Genomic DNA, 20,913 nt, shown 5'->3' with positions numbered 1-20,913 from the left:
AAAATGTCAACCTCCCGGTTTCAAAGACTAGCCCCTCAAATCGAACTGCGTGCAAGTGCACCAGTGTTTCGTGAGCACCCAGGCTAGAGAAAACGTTCCCGGGGCAGAGCTGACGTGGAACTCAGACAAAGATTCAGTCTCAGGCAGACCCAGACACTGCCACCCGCCTGCGTGTGTGCAGACCTGTCCACAGATGCAAGCACACACGTGCTCTCCCCTGGGGCCGGTGGACCCGTGCCCTGTGCCGGGTATGACAGTGCAGTTGGGCACTCTGGCTGCTGAGCCTTCCCCCGCTCATCGCCTCCTTGGAAGAAGGCTTTCCCTGGTTCTTTCACCTTCCAAGGTGGCAGTGTGTCTGTTCTCCCAGACTCCCACAGTGAGCCCCTGGGTATGATTCTCTCTGGATTAGCTTGAGGGTCCCAGCTGGCTTTTGTCCACAGAAACCTAGATGTGGCCCCTCTTCCCTAACCCCCGCAACCACTGATCTTTTTTACTGTGTCTGTCATTTGCCTTTTCCAGAATGTCATTTAGTTGGAATTGCATAGTATGTAGTCTCTTCAAATTGGCTTCTTTCACTTACCCATGGTCATTTAAGGTTCCTCCGTGTCATTTCATGACTTGATAGCTCATTTCTTTTTTGTGCTGAATAATATTTGATTGTTGAGGTGAACCACAGTTTATTTATCCATCCATCTGTTGAAGGACACCTTGGTTGTTTGGAAAATTTTGGCAATTATGAATAAAGCATTCATGTTCATGAATAAGCATTCATGTTCAGGTTTTTGTGTGGGCATACATTTCCAGTTCATTTGGGTAAATATCTGAGAGTGTGATTTTTGGACTATATGGTAAAACTACATTTATCGTATTTAAGAACCTGATCTAACAAATGGGCTGTATCACTTTACATTCCCACCAGCAATAAAGGAGGATTCGCATTGCCTCACATTCCTCTCCAACAGTTGGTACTGCCCATGTTTTGAATTTTCTCCATTCTGATAAGTGTGTAATGATATCTCATTTATTAGCTTATAATTCCTTAATAACGTATGATGTTGAGCTACTTTTAATATGCTGATTTGATATCTGTATATCTTCTTTGGTTAGGTGCCTATTTATATCTTTTGCCCACTTTTAAGTATTTTATTTGAAAAAAATTGTAGAGACGAGTTTTTAAAGAACAGTTTAAATTTCAGAACAAAATTGGGAGGAAGGTACCAAGACTTCCATATACTGTCTGCCCCCACACATGTAGTAGCCTCCCTATTACTCATCAGAGTGGTGCTTTTTTTTTCTTCACCAAAGATGAACCTGCATTGACACATCATAATCACTCAAAACCTATAGGTTACATAGAGTTCACTCTTGGTATTGTACATTCTGTGGGTTTGGACAAATGTATAATGACATGTATCCATCGTTGTATGGCCACACATACGGAATGTTTTCAGTGCCCTAGAATTTTCTGTGCTCTGCCGCTCGTCCGCCCGTGATCCCAACACTGACCCTAAGAATTCTCTGTGCTCTGCCGCTCGTCCGCCCATGATCCCACCACTGACCTTTCCATCGTCCTTGTTTTGCCTTTTCCAGAACGCCATATAGTTGGAGTCATACAGTATGTGGCCTCTTCAGATTGACTTTTTTTCACTTACCAACATGCAATTTAAGTTTCTCTGTGTCTATTCATGGCTTGATAGCTTATTTTTTTTTTTTAAGTGCTGAAGAACATTCCATTATGTTATTATCCAGGGCTTCCCTGGTGGCTTAGCTTGTGAAGAATCCGCCTGCAGTGCGGGAGAGCTGGGTTCAACCCTGGGTTGGGAAGATCCCCTGGAGAAGGGAACGGCTTCCCACTCCAGTATTCTGGCCTGGAGAATCCCATGGACTGTATAGCCCATGGGGTTGCAAAGAGTCGGACATGACTGAGCGACTTTCACTTCATTTCAACATTCCATTATCTGATGCACCTTAGTTTACCCATTCAACTCCTCAAGAACATCTTGGCTGCCTCCAAATTTTGGCAATATGAATTAAAGCTGCTGTAAACATCTGTGTGCACATTTTTGTGTGGACATAAATTTTCAGCTCCTTCGGGTAAGTATCAAAGAGAACGATGGTTTGTTCATATGGCAAGAATACATTTAGTTTTGAAGAAATCGCGAAACTGGCTGTACCACTTTGCATTCCCACCGGCAGTGAATGAGTTTCTGTTGCTCCCCATTTTGACGGCATTTGGTGTTGCTGGTGTTCCAGAGTTTGGCCGTTCTAGCTGGTGTGCAGTGGTGTCCGATGGTGTTAACTTTCATTTCCTTGGATATCACTTGCTGTGGAACATCTTCACATGCTCATCTGCCCTCTGTGTGTCTTCTTTGTGAGATGTCTGTTAAGGTCTTTTGCCCATATTTTATTCAAGCAGTTGTTCTTGCTGTTGAGCTTTAGGGGTTCTTTGTCTATTCTGAGTAAGTCTTTCTCTGATGCGTCTTTTGCAAACGTTCCCTCTCCATCTGTGGCTTGTCTTCGCAGTCTGTTGGGTCTTCCATGGAGCAGAAGTTGTTAGTTGTCTCCTAGGAACGTTACTGGGAGATACCCTGGTGCTAGGAGAGACTGAGTCCAGAGGACAAGGGGGCACCGGGGGATGAGATGATCGATGGCATCACTGACTCCAGGGGACAGTGCAGTCTGCAGTCCACGGGAAGCCTGTCCTTCACTATCCCCTGGAGTTTGCTGAAACTCATGTCTGCTGAGTCAGTGACGCCACCCAGTCATCTCATCCTCTCTCGCCCCCTTCTCCTCTTGCCCTCAGTCTTTCCCTGGTAGTTCAACTGGTAAAGAATCTTCCTGCAACGTAGGAGACCCCAGTTCGATTCTTGGGTCAGGAAGATCCCCTGGAGAAGGGATGAGCTACCCACTCAAGTATTCTTGGGCTTCCCTGGTGGCTCAGATGGTAAAGAATCTGCCTGCAATGTGGGAGACCTGGGTTTGATCCCTGGCTTGGGAAGATCCCCTGGAAAAGAGAATGGCAACACTTTCAGTAATCTTGCCTGGAGAATCCCCATGGACAGAGAAGCCAGGTGGGCTATAGTCCATGGATTGCAAAGAGTTGGACATGACTGAGCCACTAGGCACAGGGAAGTCTGGCATGCTGCATTTCATGGGGTGCAGAGTCAGACAGGATTTAACGACTGGACAGCAACAGGAGTGTTATAATTTAGCATTTCGTGTTTAGGCCTATGAGCCATTTTGGGTTAATTTTTGTGAAGCGTGGAAAAATCTCTCTAGATTCTCTTTTTGTAATCTTGTGTGTGGATGTCCAGTTGTTCCAGCACCATTTATTGAAGAGACTTTGTTCCATTGTATTGACTGTAATTTGTGGGAGTCTATTTCTGGACTGTCTTTTCTATTCTGTTGATCTGTTTGCTCATTCTTTCATGAGGACCACACTGTTTGGATTACCATAGCTGTGTAGTAAGTGTTGAAGTTGGATAATGCTGATCCTCTAACTTTGGTCTTCTTTGATATTAAACTATTGGCTATTCTGAGTCTTTTATATCACCTTATAAAACTCTAGAATCACTTTGCTGATATCCATGAAACAACTTGTTGGGATTTTTATTGAGATTGCCTTGAATCTATAGATCAAGTTGGAAAGAACCAACAACTTGACAATGTTGAATCCTTCCATCCATGAACAAGGAATGCTTCTCCATTTATTTAGCTCTTTTATTTAATTCATTGGAGTTTATAGTTTTCCTCATAGGAGAAAACTTGTACATATTTTGTTAGATTTATACTTAAGTATTTCATTTGAGGGGATACTAATGTGCATAGTGTTGTGTTTTTAATTTTAAATTTCACTTGTTCATTGTTGGTATATAGGAAAACAATTGACTTTTGTATGTTAGTTAACCTTGTATCCTGAAATCTTGAAGGAATTGTTTTGATTCTTTCAGATTTTCTAAATAGATGATCAAGTCATCTGCTAACAAATACAGGTTTTTTTTTTTTTTTTTTTTTTAGTCTTACTTACCAATCTGTAAACTTTTTATTTCCTTTTTTTTTTTTGCCTATTGCATTAGTCAGGACTTCCAGTGTGGTGTTGAAAAGGATTGGTGAGAGGGGACATCTTTTCCTCGTATGTGATCTTTTTAAGACAGCTTTGAGTTTCTCACCATTAAGTATGATGCTAGCTATAGGGTTTTTGGTACATATTCTTTATAAAGTTGAGGAAATTCCCCCTATTCCAAATCAGTGAGAGTTTTTATGATGAATAGATTTGGATTTGTCAAATGCCTTTTCTTTCTTTGTACCTGTTGATATGAGCATATTATTTTTCATTTTTAGTTTGTTGATGTGATGGATTATATTAATTGATTTTTGATTCTTGGACCAGTCTCTCGAACCTGGGATTAATCCCACTTGGTTGTGGTATATAATCCTTTTTATATTTTTTTGGATTTGATTTGCTAATGTTTTGTTCGAGAATTTTTAATCTATATTCATGGGAGATAGTGGTGTATAGTTTCCTTGTGATGTCTTGACTGGTTTTAGTATTAGGGTAAAATGCTGGCCTCCTAGAATTGGTTCACATTTGCTTCTATCTTCTGAAAGAGATTGTAGAGAATGGATATGATTTCTTTCTTAGGTGTTTTGTAGAATTCACCAGTGAACCCATCTGGGCCTGGTGCTTTCTGTTTTAGAAGGTAGTTATTGATTTGATCTTTCACTTTAATAGCTATAAACATATTTAAATTAACTATTTTTTCTCATATGGGTTTTGGCAGAGTGTATCCTTCCAAGGAATTGGCTCATTTCGCATAGTTTATCAAACTTGTGGGCATAGAGTTGTTCACAATGTTAATTTATTATCCTTTTAATGTCCATGGGATCAGTACTGATGTCTTCTCTTTTATTTCTGATATTAGAAATTTTTGTTTTCCCTCTTTTATCTTAGCCTGGCTGGAGGCTTATCAGCGTTCTAATCCTTTCAAGGAACCAGCTTTTGGTTTCATTAATATTCTCTGCTGCTTTCAATTTCATTGATTTCTGCTCTAATTCTCATTTTTTCTTTTCTTCTGCTTCCTTTGGATTAAGGTTTCTCTTCTTTTTCTAGTTTCCTAAGGTGGAAGCTAAATTATTGATTTTGGATCTTTATTTTCTAATGTATGCATTCAGTGCTATAACTTTCCTTCTATCCAGCAAACTTCGTTAAAATTGTGGTTTCATTTTCATTTAGTTATAAATATCTTACAGTTTCTCTTGGAATTTCTTCTTTGACTCATGTGTTATCTAGAAGTATGCTATTTAATTTTTGTGTACTTTGAGAATTATCTTTCTGTTATCAGTTTCTAGTTTCCTTCATTGTGGTCTGAAAACAGACTTTTTGCCCACTTTTTAATTAGGTTGTTTTCTGATTGTTGACTTTTTAGGGTTCTTTGTATAATTTTAATACAAGGCTTTTATCAGATATGTAATTTGCAAATATTTTTCCTGGTCTGTGGCTTGTCTTTTCGTTTTCTTAATGTTGGTGTTTTTGCTTGTTGCTCATGGGAGGGTTAATTTGCTCCCTATTATTACTTCTGCTAGAAGCAGAATTTTAGGCGGTTGACTTTTATATGTTGATTTTGTGTCCTACTACTTTCCTGAATCCTCAAATTGTTCATTAGTTTTAGCATTGTCTTTCTTTCCCCCAAGTCTATTATATAAAACTTTGCAATACAGCTCTAACTCTTCCTTTCTAAATCTTAGGTTTTCCTTCCTTCCTTTTTCTTTCTTTTTTGCTGCCTGATGGCACCAGCTAATACACTAACATTGGAGTTAGTTGGTCCCCTTACTTTGTTTCTGACCACCTAAGTAAGATTATAGTTTTGGGCTTGAGAGGTGTGTGTGTGTAAAGTCATGTTATAGTATTCATTAATTTCTATTTCAGTATTCTTTTATCTGAAATAGATGTTGAATTTTGTTGAAAGCCTTTTCAGCATCCATAGAGATTATATATTTTCCACTTACACATGGGGATTTACAGTAAAAAGCTTTCAGATCTTGAACTGTCTTTGCAGTCTTACAAAAAACTACATTAGGTTATCATAATTATTTTTTATGTGATGTTGGATTTTGTTTGATTATACTTTATGGAGGATTTTTGGATTGGTATTGAGATGTGTTCTGTAACTTTCCTACATTATTTTCAAGTGTCATAAGGTTTTGGTATTGATTCTATATAGTTATTTCTTGCTTAACCTGACTAATCCATTCCTAAAAATCAAGTGTTGTACTGGGAGTCCAATTTCCCATTATCTTAAGTGGGAAAAATTTAGTGTACTATAAAAGCTGTAATGTATTATAATTGGTTGTACTCAAAATCCCCAACCAACTTCTTAAAATATAACTCAAGCACAGTTAATCACTGAAAAGTAAAAACTATCATCAGCTCAGTTCAGTTCAGTTTAGTCGCTCAGTCGTGTCCGACTCTTTGCGACCCCATGAATCACAGCACGCCAGGCCTCCCTGTCCATCACCAACTCCCGGAGTTCACTCAAACTCATGTCCACAGAGTCGGTGATGCCATCCAGCCATCTCATTCTCTGTCGTCCCCGTCTCCTCCCGCCCCCAATCCCTCCCAGCATCAGAGTCTTTTCCAGTGAGTCAACTCTTCGCATGAGGTGGCCAAAGTATCGGAGTTTCAGCTTTAGCATCAGTCCTTCCAATGAACACCCAGGATTGATCTCCTTTAGAATGGACTGGTTGGATCTCCTTGCAGTCCAAGGGACTCTCAAGAGTCTTCTCCAGCACCACAGTTCAAAAGCATCAATTTTTCGGCGTTCAGCTTTCTTCACAGTCCAACTCTCGCATCCATACATGACCACTGGAAAAACCATAGCCTTGACTAGATGGACCTTTGTTGGCAAAGTGATGTCTCTGCTTTTTAATAAACTATCTAGGTTGGTCATAACTTTCCTTCCAAGGAGTAAGCATCTTTAGTACATCAAACACTTAATACATTGTTTCCTGATGATGACAGTTGAAATAGCTGTTAACAAGCAGTAGCTCTGGATACCTCCTTCAGTGAAACTTGCACTTTTCCCACACATCCACACATGATTCTGATAGCTAACCAACTGATTTTGGAATCATGCCTGAAGGTTTTCCCCCACATTAAAAGAAAATGTTTTGCATTCTGGGGATTTATACATTTTTCCTACATAAACATCAGTCAAGAAAACCTCAAAAACATTGTAATGAGAGATACATACCTTCTCCTGTAGTGTGAGCATTATATTGGGTTGGCCAGAAAGTTTATTTGAGTTTTCCATTGATTTTACTTTGTGGCCAACCCAATAATGGACAGAAGTGCCTGGCAGCCTGCAGTTCATTGAGTCACAAAAGAGTTGGACATAACTTAGTGACTAAATGACAACAGTAGTAAAATAAGAGGTGATCTGTTGGGAAATTTTACTGGAGATGTTCTGTGGATATACCTATTATTGATCCGTAAAAACAATTAGAATGTTTGACTCTGTTTCTTTTCTGGGATAGTTTAAGTAGCATTAGGGTTACTTGGTCTTTAAAGATCTGGTATAATTCCTTTGTGAAGTCATCTGGGTTTGGTTTTTGTTGTTGGACAGTCCTTTGACAATTTATCTGCCTCTGAATAGATATTGGTCTATTTAAACTTTTTTTAAAATCTCCTAAGATCAGTTTGGTAAATTATAATTTCCTTAGAAATGATCGTTTTATGTTAGGTTTTCCAATGTATTTACATGGATACAAAGAAGTGGCTTAAGTTTTTAAAACAGTTTCCTCTGGTTCAGTGTTTTTTTTTCCCCCTTCTCATTTTTTTATCCTGTATATTTTGTATTTTCTCCTTTTTTTTGATTAAAATAGTTAGTGGTTTATAAATTTTGTGGATTTTTATAAACAGAACCAACATCTTTATTAGTCCTATTATGTTTTTAATCATTTTTTTTTCTAATTTTATCTCATTTCCCTCCTACTGCCATTTTGTTTTACTTTGTCATTCTTTTCTACCTTCTTCAGTTGGAGGCTTAGTTTATTTTAGTCTTTAGTTTTTATTATATGGCTATTTAGGGTTGTGAATTTTCCTCTGATTGCTGACTTAATTGTGTCCTATAGATTCTGATGTTTGGTGTTTTCCTTTTCACCAGATTTTAAAAGAATTGTGCAATTTTAGTTTCTATTTCCCGTTAGTGTTTCCCTCAGTTCAGTTCAGTTCAGCCCCTCAGTCGTGTCCGGCTCTTTGCAACCCCATTGCAGCACACCAGGCCTCCCTGTCCATCACAAACTCCCAGAGTTTGCTCATGTCCACTGAGTCGGTGATGCCATCCAACCGTCTCATCCTCTGTCGTCCCTTCTCCCGCTGCCCTCAATCCTTCCCAGCATCAGGGTCTTTTCTAGTGAGTCAGTTCTTCGCATCCGGTGGCCAAAGTATTGGAGCTTCAGCTTCAGCATCAGTCCTTCCGGTGAATATTCGGGACTGGTCTCCTTTAGGATGGACTGAATATTTACTGTATAAGGAATCAAGTACCCTGCAAATGAGCAGCTCTGTGTTTTACCTTGTGATGGATATCCTTTTGTCTCCCTCTTCCCTCATGCCGCTGGAAGTCCCCTCCAGTGCTTGTCCCATCTTGTGGAGGAGGGAGCTCACGCTTTCACCACTAAGTGTAACGTTCATTGTAGGTCTCTTGTTTTTAAGGTGTTCTTTCAAGTTGAGGAAATTCCCCTCTATCTCTTTTTTTTCCCTAAGTTTTTATATTAAAGTGTTGATTTTTATCAAAGTTTCTGCCTCAGTTGATGTGATCGTGTGGTTTTTCTTCTGTAATACGGTAGTTTGCATTGATTGATTTTCAAGTATTGACCTGCCTTGCATCCCTGGGAAAAACTTGTGTATAATTACTTTATATATTGCTGATTTTTGTTTGATAGTATTTTGTTAGAGAGTTTGGCCTTTGTATTTATGAGAGATATTGTTCTATAGTTTTCTTTTTTGTACTCTTTCTGAGTTTGGTATCAGAATAATGCTGAATTCTTAAAATGAATTGGACAATATTTTTTATTATTTTTTTGGAGGAGATTGTGTAGAATTGGTGTTAATTCTTTAAATGTTGGGTGAAATTTGCTGATGAAACATTTCTCTATTAGAATTTTAAAATTACCCTTAGTAGGGCTGTTATCTAATCATACTGGGTGAGTGGCATTAGCTTGTGCTTTTGAAGGAATTGGCCCATTTTGTTTAAGTTGTGAATTTTACGTGTGTATAGTTGTTTGTGTTAGTCAAGTGCTGGTCACTCAGTCATGTCTGACTCTTTGCGACCCCGTGGACTGTAGCCCCACAGGCTCCTCTGTCCATGGGGTTTTCCAGGCAAGAATACGGGACTGGGGGCGCCAGTTCCTTCTCTAAGAGCTGTGTGCAGTGTTCCCTTATCTTTGATGTCATCACGATCTGTCGTGACAGCTCTCGTCTCATTCTTGACATTGGTGCTTTGTGTCTTATCTCTTTTTCGTTGGTCTTACTAAATTTTTTTTTGTTTATTGATCTTTTCAAAGAAATGGAATCCTTTTTTTAAAATATGCTTTTTTATTTGGGTGCACTGGATCTTAGCTGTGGCACTTGGCATCTAGCTCCCTGCCCAGGGATTGGACTTGGGACCCTGCGTTTGGAGCTTGGAATCTTAGCCACTAGACCACCAGGGAAGTCCCAGAAATGGACTCTTATTTCATTTATTTTTCTCTACTGCTTTTCTTTTCCAGTTGCATTCAATTTCTCCTCCCTGTTATTTTATTCATTCCGTGTGCTTTGGGTTTATTTTGCTCTTTATTAGAGTCCTGAGGTGGGAATTAGATTGATTTAAGGATTTTTCTTTTCTAATGTAAACATTTAGTGTCGTAAACTTTTGTCTTAGTATTGCCTTAGCTGTGTCTCACAGATTTTGTCATTTTCATCTTCATTCAGTTTGGTTCTAAAAATTTCCAGATCAAATAACTATTTCTCTGTTTAGTTTCATCAGTTTTTGCTTCACGTATTCTCCGGCTCTGTTGTTGAGTACATACACATTTAGAATTTTGTCTTCTTGAAAAACTTGACCCGTTTATCATTGTGTAATATGTCTCTCTGTACCTGATAAATTTCTTTGCTTTGATATCTACTTTACCTGATGTAAATATACCCACTCTTCTTTTTTAATTTAATATTTCCACATAAGATATATATCTTTTTCATCTTTTTACTTTTAAACTAGCTATATAGTTATATTTTAAGTTAGTTTCTTGTAGACAGCATATTGTTGGGTCATATTTTTCATCCACTCTGTCAGTTCTTTGTTTGGGGAGGCATATTTAGACAGTTTATGTTTAATGTAATTATATATATCATAGTTTACATATGGGCTTCCCTGGTGGCTCAGAGGTTAAAGCGTCTGCCTCCAATGCGGGAGACCCGGGTTCGATCCGTGGGTCAGGAAGATCCCCTGGAGAAGGAAATGGTAACTCACTCCAGTATTCTTGCCTGGAGAATCCCATGGAGGGAGAAGCCTGGTAGGCTGCAGTCCAGGGGTCGCAAAGAGTCGGGCACGACTGAGCGACGGAACGGAACGGAACGGATAGTTTACATATACTGGTGCATATTGTTTATTCTTTCTACTTTTTATTTCTCTGGTTTCTTTTTCCTGCACTCATGTGAGTTGCTTGTATGTATTTTAGAATTCCATTTTGATTTATCTATGGTATTTTTGAGTGTGTCTCTTTGTATTGGTCTTTGATGGTCCCTCTAAGTATTACATATATATAACTCGTCTCACTCCACTAGGGTTGTCCTTTTATCAGCTGCAATGACGTATAGAAATTTTACCTCTCTCTTTCCTCCCCATGTATAATTGAACATATATTTAAGTACATCAGTGTGTGTTATAATTTTTGCTTCACTGTCAAATGTAATGTAGAAAACTCAAGAGGAAAAGGCAAGTGTGCTGTATTTTTACTTTTTCTGTTGTTCTTTATTTCTTCCTTCCTGATATTCCAATATTTCTTCTTTATAGCTTACTTTCTGTTTGGAGGCCCTTCCTTAGCCATTCTTTTAGGGTAGTTCTACAGGTGAAAATTCTCTTAGTTTTCCTTCATCTGAGAATGTCTTGATTTTCCTTTCATTCCTGAAGGATATTTTCACTGGGTATAGAATTCTGGGTTGACAGTTCTTTTTTTTTCAGCACTTGAAAAAACGTGTGCCTCATCCTTCTGACCTCCATGGTTTCTGATGAGAAATCCACTGTCATTCGAATTGTTTTCTTCCTATAGGTAAGATGTTGTTTCTCTCTCGCTGCTTTCAAGATTTTTTTTCTTTATATTTCAGAAGTTTGATTATGATGTATTTTGGCATGAATTTCCTTAGGTTTATCCTGTTTGGGATTCACTCAGCTTCTTAAGTTTGTAGGTTTTTGCCTTTTTGCCAGTTTTGGAAATTTTTCATCCGTGTGTCTTTGAATATGTCTTCAGCTCTGCCTCTTCCTCTCTTCTTTCCAGGACTCTGTTGACATGAGTCCCAGAGGTCCCTGAGACCCCGTTTGCTCTTTTCAGTCTATTTTCTTGCTGTTGTTCAGACTGATTTTTATTGTTCTGTCTTCCAGTTCACTGGCTCTTTCATTTGTGCCCTCCGTTCTGCTTTTGAGCCCATCTATTAAGTTTTTACTTTCAGTCACTATATTTTTTACTTCTAAAATGTACATTTGGTTCTGCATATCTTCTGTTTCTTTCCTGAGGTTTTTTTCTCATTTGTTTCGTGTGTGTTTTTACATCTGTTGAAGCACTTTTATGATGGATGCTTTAACATCTGTGTTATCTTGGTGTTTATTGATTGTCTTTTCTCATTCAAATTGAGATTTTCCTGGTTCTTGGTATGACAAGTGATTTTTTGATTGAAACTGAGACATTTTGGTAGTATACGAGCCTCTGAGTGTTACTTAAGTCTTCTGTTTTTATTGGCCTGCTGTGACACCCCTCCAGCAGGGAGAGGGTTGGGGAACTGCCCCATTATTGACAAATAGGGGTGACATTCAAGTTCCTCATTCAACCTTCATTGACACCTAGTGGGAGTGGGCTCCTTGTCCCAGTTGGGCTGCACTGGGAATTCTAGTTACCCCTGGGCCTCCACTGGTACCATCTTGTCTGAAAGAGGGGGGAGGCCTTGTTATGGCTCCCAATATGGCCTCTACTGACACAGTAAGGGTTGATCTCATTACCTCTGAGTGTTGCTGAAAGCATCGATTTTTCACAAAGATTCACTCTAGCCAATAAAGGGGAGGGGATCCTTTTTACCTCTGGAATTGGAGTCCAGGCAACTTGAGTAATGTTTTCTGACTTTGCATGATCTGGAAATTTTATTGTTACCGCAGGGTGGGGATGAAAGTTCCTGCTTTCACACTGGGCTCACTTGGCTCTCTTGAGACCCACTTGGCTCTCTCTGATGCCACCTCAGCAAACATGGCTTTGGGGTACCTCCTTATAGACTGGTGAGGGTGGAGGTCTAGGCTCCCCACTGGCCGCTGCTCATTAATACTAGTGGAGGTAGGGCTGCAGTGTTTTGTTCTGTGATGTTAGTAGAGTGGTTTTGGCTATAAGTTTCCCACCTGGTTAGGCTGTACCTTTCCAGGTCCTGTTACTAGGGAGAGCTTTAAAAGTCTTTCCTATTGGCATTTCTGGGTTGTTGGCTTCTCTGGAACCAAGGGTATAAGAGGCTTAAAAGAGAACCCAGAAAAGAAAACCTGTTGTTGGGTTGTTCTTCAGGTTCCAAGATCCCAGCAAGTCTGCCGTCTTCTTTCCACCTTTCAGAAGCTTCTAGGTTTGCCTTATGTATGATGTCCAGGGTTTTTAGTTGTGCTCAGAGGATGAAGGAAAGAAGGTACTTCTATTCCATCTTTCTGAAAGCTGAAGTCTTTGAGTTAATTTTTGCATATGGCATGAGGTAAGAGAGGGCTGAGGTTCTTATTACCCACCCCTGCACCACCACTGATGTCCGTATGTTCCCCTACCATTTGTTGAAAAGGCAGTCCTTTTCAATAGAATTACTGTGGTACTTTGGTCAAAATTCAGTTGACAGATGTTGTTTCATTTCAGGAAAATTTCTGGGATTACAGTTTTAGATGTTAGTTATACTACATTGTTTTATTTTTGTTTTTCAGACATTCCGGTTATTTAAATGTTGACTCTCCTTTATCTGTCTTCTGTATGAATTTCTCTTTTACCCATCTGAAAACTTACTCCTTATTTCATATTTTTTCTGTTGGCTCATTTCACTCTGAAATTCCTTTTCCCTTGCTATAATTTCAGTCACATGTATTTTCCCTTGGACTTATCTGTTATCTCTTCATACTTTCTGAGATGGTTTTGTTTTTTCTCTGTAACTTTCTTTCTGGGATGGTTTTGTTTTTTCTCTGTAACTTTCTTTCTGGGATGGTTTTGTGTTTTCTCTGTGGCTTTCTTTCTGGGATGGTTTTGTGTTTTCTCTGTGGCTTTCTTTCTGGGATGGTTTTGTGTTTTCTCTGTGGCTTTCTTTCTGGGATGGTTTTGTGTTTTCTCTGTGGCTTTCTTTCTGGGATGGTTTTGTGTTTTCTCTGTGGCTTTCTTAGGTGATTTTGTCTGTTTCAGTTTCTCTCCTATGTTTGCTTAGATCTCATCTCATATCACCTAATTGTGCACACATTTCTATTTTGAGCTTTTGAATTTGATTTGTGGTATTTTTTTCTTATCAACAACTGTTTGTTTAGTTATATTTAGTTCATGTTGGAAAATTTTTGTCTGCTTTGCAGTTGTTTTTTGTGGAGTATTTTCATTACCTGAAAGGTTTTCATCCTCAGTTTCTGTGTTCTGATGTAGAAGCTTTGTGTGGATGTTGGGTTCATTTTTCTGATAATGAGGAAGTATGTTACAATTTCTTGGAACAAAAATTACATGTGATTTTGGGAAGAGTAGGGGAGAGGTTTAGGAAGCTTAGTTGGTTTCTAGTTCAAGAACACCTTCTTATGTTAGTACAATGAAACCCATTTTCTTTTTCAGTGGTATCTAGTGGCGGGTGTTTATCTATTCTAATTCTAAGTCTTCTCTGGTGGGCCCTGGATCTTGGACACTTGTTTCCCCTTTCTTTCCATCACTGAGCCACTGAATTCGCATCTCTCATTGTCTTCTCAAGGTTGCCACCTACAGTGCTGTGTACTTCCAGGCCCTTCCTTTCAAGTCCCCAGAAGCAACACCCTGACCTAGCAGGTCTCAAACCTGTTCTCAGTGTTTCCCTGCCTGGGCAGGGGAGGGGTGGTGTGTGGCTTTTTTCCTCTGGGTGAACAAGTTGGTGTTTCTGTGCTCGGCATCACTAGGACCCACCTCACCCTCCCTTCCCCACACAGTCCCTGCCTGATTCTCCAGGTCAGAGTTTGCTTTCCCACTGACATGTCAATTCAGGTTTGTAGTTTCCTTACGTCCCGTATGCTGGAGGCACGCCCTATGGGATGATTTTATCACCTTTCCTTATCAACCATATGGGTTATGGAGCATGAGAGAGAAATTTAAATTCGAGTGTGACTGTCTGCCAGTGCCAACAGAAACCAGACCCTTTTCAGTTTCTGCTGGATTTGTAGTTACGGCCACGTTACATTCTGCTGTTCTTTCTTCAGCTTCTCCCTTCTGTCCTTCATTCCCTTCCTCCCTTCTTTCTTCACCCTTTCTCTCCTTCTCTTGATAAACTCTTTTTTTTTCCCCCTCCGTTCCGTTCCGTCGCTCAGTCGTATCCGACTCTTTGCGACCCCGTGGACTATAGCCTACCAGGCTTCTCCGTCCAAGGGATTCTCCAGGCAAGAATACTGGAGTGGGTTACCGTTTCCTTCTCCAGGGGATCTTCCCGACCCAGGGATCGAACCCGGGTCTCCCGCATTGGAGGCAGACGCTTTAACCTCTTAGCCACCAGGGAAGCCCCTTTTTCCCCCTAGAGGTTGTCAATTATAATAGGCTACCAAAGTCTCAACTTTGGTGTTCTTAACCTTTTTATTGTATCTTTTCTGTGTCATTAATTTATGTTCTTAGTTATTATTTCTTTTCTTCTGCTTTCTTTGTCTTTATTGTAATCTCTTTCCCCGCTTATTAGTTGAATACTCAGCTGTGACACAAGCTTTTCTACTTTGCTAGGGTGTTTAAGGCTTTAACTATCACTCTAAGAATTACTTTAGTTTTATTTTACAAGTTATGAAGCATCATATTTTTTACTTCTAAATCTTTTCCAAGTTTCATTATGATTTGATTCATTAGTTATTTATAAGTATAGTTTTGAATTTATAAATAGCAGAGGTTTCTTTAAAATTTTTCTGTTGATTTCATTATTTTTTTCTTGTATTTTATCACTCTTTGTATTTCAGGTCATCCATTTAGCTTTTTTTTTTTCCCTTCTGCATGAAGAACATTTTTTTCTAATATCTTTTACTAAGGTCTCATGGCAATGAAGGCAATGGCAACCCACTCCAGTACTGTCACTTGGAAAATCCCACGGATGGAGGAACCTGGTAGGGTGCAGTCCATGGGGTCGCTAAGAGTCGGACACGACTGAGCAACTTCACTTTCACTTTTCCTTTCATGCATTAGAGAATGAAATGGCAACCCACTCCAGTGTTCTTGCCAGGAGAATCCCAGGGATGGGGAGCCTGGTGGGCTGCTGTCTATGGGGTTGCACAGAGTCGGACATGACTGAAGCGACTTAGCAGCAGCAGCATGGCAGTGAAGGGCTTCCCCGGTGCCACTCGTGGTAAAGAATCCGCCTGCCACTGTAAGAAATGCAGGTTCAGTCCCTGGGTCAGGAAGATCCCCTGGAGTAGGAAATAGCAATTCTCTCCAGTATTTTTGCCTGGAAAATCCCGTGGGCAAAGGAGCCTAGCAGGTCAGACTCCATGGGGCTGCAAGAAGTCGGACGCAGCTGAGCAACTGAGCCGTTGGATGGTGGTGGTTGCTGCTGTTCAGTTGCTCAGTCGTGTCCGACATTTTGTGACCCCATGGACTGCAGCCCCCAGGCTTCCTTGTCCTTCACTGTCTCCTGGAGTTGCTCAAACTCGTGTCCATTGAGTCCGTGATGCCATCCAACCGTCTCATCCTCTGTCGCTCCCTTTTCTTCCTGCCCTCGGTCTTTCCCAGCATCAGGTCTTTTCCAGTGAGTCTTCCCAGCATCAGGTCTTTTCCAGTGAGTCGGCTGTTCACATCAGGTGGCCAGAGTATTTTAGCTTCAGCCTCAGCATCAGTCCTTCCAATGAATATTCAGGGCTGATTTCCTTTAGGGTTGACTGGTTTGATCTCCTTGCAGTCCAAGAGACTCTTAAGAGTCTTCTCCAGCACCACAATTTGAAAGTATCAGTTCTTTGGCGCTCAGCCTTCTTTCACATCCATACCTGACTACTAGAAAACTCATAGCTTTGACTGTATGGACCTTTGTCGGCAAAGTGATACCTTTGCTTTTTAATACACTGTCTAGATTTGTCATAGCTTTCCTTCCAAGGAGTAAATGTGTTTTAATTTCATGACTGCAGTCACTGTCCATAGTGATTTTGGAGCCTAAGAAAATAAAATTTGTTACTGCTTCCACTTCCCCCCTTCTATTTGCTATGAAGTGAAGAGACCAGATGCCGTGATCTTAGTTTTTTGAATGTTGAATTTTAAGCCAGATTTTTCACTCTCCTCTTTTATCCTCATCAAGAGGCTCTTTAGTTCCTCTTTGGTTTCTGCCTTTAGAGTGGTACCATCTGCATATCTGAGATTATTGATAACTTCTCTGGGCAGTCTTGATTCCAGCTTGTGGTTTATCCAGCCCAGCATTTTGCATGATGTATTCAAACCAGTCAATCTTAAAGGAAATCCACCCTGAAGATTCATTGGAAGGATTGATGCTGAAGCTGAAGCTCCAATACTTTGGCCACCTGATGTGAAAAGCGTGATGTGGCCACTCATTGGAGAAGACCCTGATGCTTGGAAAGATTGAGGGCAGGAGGAGAAGGGGGCGACAGAGGATGAGATGGTTAGATGGCATCATTGACTCAATAGACATGAGTTTGAGCAAACTCTGGGAGATAGTGAAGGACAAGGAAGTCTGGTGTGCTGCAGTCCATGGGGTCTCAAAGGGCCAGACATGACTGAGCAACTAAACAATAACGAACTCTATTGTTGAGTCACTTCAGTCGTGTCCGACTCTGTGCGACCCCATAGACGGCAGCCCACCAGGCTCCCCCATCCCTGGGATTCTCCAGGCAAAAACACTGGAGTGGGTTGCCATTTCCTTCTCCAACGAACTCTACATATAAGCTAAATAAACAGGGTGGTAATGCTGGGAAAGGTTGGGGGCGGGAGGAGAAGGGGACGACGGAGAATGAGATGGCTGGATGGCATCACCGACTCTGTGGACATGAGTTTGAGTGTACTCCGGGAGTTGGTGATGGACAGGGAGGCCTGGCGTGCTGTGATTCATGGGGTCGCGGAGAGTCGGACACAACTGAGCGACTGAACTGAACTGAATATATAGCCTTGTCATGCTCCTTTCCCAGTTTTTCTCTCAGTTTACCTGAAACATCTTTTTGAATAGTTTGTGAAAGTAGTTTCAATTTGTATGATATTCTAGGTGATTAGTTATTTCCTCTCGGCCTTTTGAGACTGTTCCACTCTCTCCTGCTTCCTGCTGTTTTCTGTTGAGAAGTTAATCATTAGTCCAAGTTGTTCCTTTGTATGCCTCTGTCTTCTCTCTTTGGCTGCTTACATAAAACCCTCTTATTATGGACAATTAAAACACTGAAAGTAGAGACACAAGTACAATGAAGGCCCATTTGCTGTCACTCACCCTCAAATAATCATCCATGTTTTTGCCAATTGTGTTTCACTTGTGTGTCTCCTTAATTTTTTTTCTTCTAATCTCTTTAGATTTAACTGTGTCTGTAAGCATCTCTAATGATTAAGGATTTAACAGTCACAATAGCATTATTACACCTACAAGGTTGATAATAATTTTTTCAGTTCAGTCGTGTCTGACTCCTTGAGACCCCATAGACTGCAGCACGCCAGGTTTCCCTGTCCATCACCAACTCCCAGAGCTTGCTCAAACTCACGTCCATTGAGTCAGTGATGCCATCCAACCATCTCATCCTCTGTCGTCTCCTTCTCCTTCTGCCTTCAATGTTTCCCAGCATCAGGGTCTTTTCCATTGAGTTAGTTCTTTGCATCAGCTGGCCAAAGTATTGGAGCTTCAGCTTCAGCATCAGTCCTTCCAATGAATATTCAGGACTGATTACCTTTAGGATGGACTGGTTGGATCTCCTTGCAGTCCAAGGGACTCTCAAGAGTCTTCTCCAATGCCACAGTTCAAAAGCATCAGTTCTTCAGTGCTCAGCTTTCTTTATGATCCAACTCTTACATCCATACATGACTACTGGAAAAACCGTAGCTTTGACTAGCTTTGACCTTTTTCAACAAAGTAATGTCTCTGATTTTTAATATACTGTCTAGGCTGGTCATAGCTTTTCTTCCAAGGAGCAAGCATCTTTCAATTTCATGGCTGTAGTCACCATCTGCAGTGATTTTGGAGCCCAAGAAAATAGTCTATCACTGTTCCCATTTTTCCCCATCTGTTTGCCATGAAGTGATGGGACCAGATGTCATGATCTTAGTTTTTCGAATGTTGAGTTTCAAGCCACTCTCCTCTTTCCCTTTCATCAAGAGGCTCTTCAGTTCCTCTTTGCTTTCTGCCATAAGGGTGGTGTCATCTGCATATCTGAGGTTATTGGTATTTCTCCTGGCAATCTTGATCCCAGCTTGTGCTTCATCCATCCTGGCATTTCACATGATGTACTCTGCATATAAGTTAAATAAGCAGGGTGACAATATACAGCCTTGACCTACTCCTTTATCAATTTGGAACTAGTCTGTTGTTCCACGTCCTGTTCTAACTGATGTTTCTTTGACCTGCATACAAATTTCTTGAGTTCAAATTTTACCAGTTATCTGAAAAATTGCTTTTTACAGCTGGTTATGTTTGAATCAGGATCCAAACAAGATTTGCTCATTTGACCTAGCTTAATCTATGTCTGTTTTACTCTGTGATTATTTTATGCATGCCATTTATCTGTTGAAATACTGTAGAATTTACGCTGTTAAACATTCTGGATTTGGTTGATTGCCTCATGGTGCCCTGTAGCACATTTCTCTATCCTTAGCATTCCTGTTATCTGGTCATTAGATCTAAAACAGGCCTTCTGAACCTTGGCACTATTGAAATTTTATTGGTGGCTGTCTTGTGCATTTTAAGATATTCAGCGACGCCCCTGACCTCTCCCTTCTAGATGCCCGTAGCATACTGTAGTTAAGACAACCAAAAAACAGAAACAAAAAAGCAGCCTCTAGACATTGCCGGGTCTTCCTTAGGAGGTGAAGCCACCCTTGTCTGTGAACCACAGGTCTTGCTTCTGATCAGAGTGAAGCCCTAGGGAAGCTTCGTGGGTGGCTGTGCTCCCTCTCACGCTCCATCAGGGGCCTCATAGCATCTCCTGTTCCCTTTGGGCAGCATTAAGGTTGATCAGTGGATACTGCCCGATCCATCCAGGGTAAGTTTTTCCACCAGCTTTTCCCGTGGTGAGCTGGTAGGCATTAATGATTGTCACCCAGATTTGTGAATTATAATTCCATCATGCTTTCTGAATTATTCCAACTGTTCCAACTTTTTCTGTAGGAAAGAACTTTCTTCATCAACTTTTTGGTTACCCTGAAATACAGCTTATATTTGTATACAGCAAGATACATGCTTCATTCTTCCCCTTTACGTATAAATTTTCAAAGTAGCAAGTTGGTTCCTAGAAACTCCAAATACGGTCATTGAGAGCTTTAACAAAATTGTCCTTATGCGTCATTAGATTTTAACATGTTTGGTGTGTTTAGGTCCTTTGGACTCACTGTTCTGATGCTCAAATTGTCCCATCTCTGGACAGGGCATGCCCCTTAAAGTTGGCTTTTTAATTTTTATTTATGTATTTAAAAATTATTTTACTTTTGTTTTTTAAAGTTGGCTTTCTTACCTTCTCACAGCCTGTTGCCGTCTTTGACAGCTTTCTGTTTTCACCTGTGACGGCTCATTCCAGCATCACTGTGTTTCTTTCTTGCCCAAACATGGAATTGGCTGTTTCTCCAAGGAGGGCTGTGTACTGGACACCTGCTGTTTCTCCAGACCTCCCTTCCCTGCCTTCAGGGTAATTCTGCCTCCAGTGGCCTCACCTTCAGCTCCTCTTTGGAGGGCTGCCCTGGACCACTAGAGGTGGTCCCAATGCCTAGGGGACTGGAGGGAGTACTTCTCTGAGTGTTGATGCCCCCAGGTGGCCCTCGCCAGGGAATGGGTGTGGGAATCCCAGCCCTCTGATGCCAGGTGAGGGGTGTGGGAATCCCAGACCTCTGACGTCAGGTCTGACAACTCTGAAGCTTAGTTCGGACCCCAGGGTCCCCGAGGAAGCAGCCGGTGCTGTGACAGGACTTTATCTGAAACCGTGCCCTCCCTTGCTCCTCACTGCCCGGCTCTTTCTTGCTCTAGTCCTTCTTGGGAGCCTGTCCTCGGTCACCTGCACAAGGGCCCTCACTTCATGGTCTGCTCCTGTAGATGCTGATCTGAGATGCTGTGGTTCCTTTGATGAGAAATCATATTATTTACCCATATGATCTTTGCTACTGAATTTTTACTGCTTTCATGCTTTTGGGGACTTTTTTTTTCTTTTTGAGAGAGAAGAATATACCATGTAGTCTTTTGGCATTTGTGATTCAAATGTAAGATCATAGGATTTTTACCTACCTACTTAGATTTTATATTTGTATCTCTTTTGTGTTACCCTGAAAAATTTGTATTTTTTTTTGAACAGTTTT

At 40.7% G+C, this 20,913-nt stretch overlaps 1 protein-coding gene across 4 annotated transcripts in view; it reads left to right on the top strand.

Moving 5' to 3' along the window:
- Positions 1 to 20,913, top strand: part of CACNA1B (calcium voltage-gated channel subunit alpha1 B) — a 214,767-nt gene that overhangs the window by 130,195 nt on the left and 63,659 nt on the right. The window lies entirely within an intron of this gene.

The sequence above is a fragment of the Moschus berezovskii genome, chromosome 11 (genome assembly GCF_049115385.1).
Source record: "Moschus berezovskii isolate FMDL1 chromosome 11, NW_MosBer_1.0, whole genome shotgun sequence".
In the NCBI taxonomy this organism is placed as follows: domain Eukaryota; kingdom Metazoa; phylum Chordata; class Mammalia; order Artiodactyla; family Moschidae; genus Moschus; species Moschus berezovskii.
This window is presented reverse-complemented; position numbering and strand designations above follow the sequence as displayed.